This window comes from Empidonax traillii, unplaced genomic scaffold (assembly GCF_003031625.1).
Source record: "Empidonax traillii isolate 1590-97213 ecotype Southwest subspecies unplaced genomic scaffold, ASM303162v1 scaffold34:size3740991, whole genome shotgun sequence".
Classification (NCBI taxonomy): Eukaryota; Metazoa; Chordata; class Aves; order Passeriformes; family Tyrannidae; genus Empidonax; species Empidonax traillii.
Window position 1 is genome coordinate 1,572,431 of NW_020955227.1, and position 629 is coordinate 1,573,059.

Here is a 629-nt window from a genome sequence, read left to right on the forward strand (position 1 = left end):
AGGGAAAAAAAACAAACCTCAAAGCAAGATAATCTCATTTTCTCACTCCAGTCTCTTAAAACCATTGAGATTAAAAAGGTTCTGGCTGGTAAAGCAATTAAGTGTCTCTTTAGGAAAGAACTGGTAGGTTACTAGCTCACAGCTACACTGAAATTTGATTTTTTTACCTTAGAGGAGTCTCTAGATTTCAGGCTTTACTTTAAGAATTACTGACCTTCCCTTAATGTCTCCATCACTGAGCCTCAGAACATTAAAGGATTTGTTGATTTACTCGAGAGCCACAGCACGCAGTGCATCTTCACTGTAGACAGTGTCCCTCCCAGTGTGACCCTGTGCCCTCCCTGCTGCTGCACAGGCAGGGGATGTGCAGGGGGAATCAGCCCTGAGGAGAATTTCATAGTGCTGCTCATTTCAAACCTCCTACGAGTTCCCCAACACGAGAAAGGGAGTGGGTGTGGGGAAGCCGAGGGAATCAGCCTTTAATTAGTCCAAATCAGTCACTTCAAACAGCACTGGATTGTCACTCACAAACCACAGCCTTTGCTGGGACTTCAGCCCAGCAGAACCACCACCCAGCCACTGCAGAGCTGCTGCTGCTGCCGTGCCCAACACAAACCCACGACCCCAGG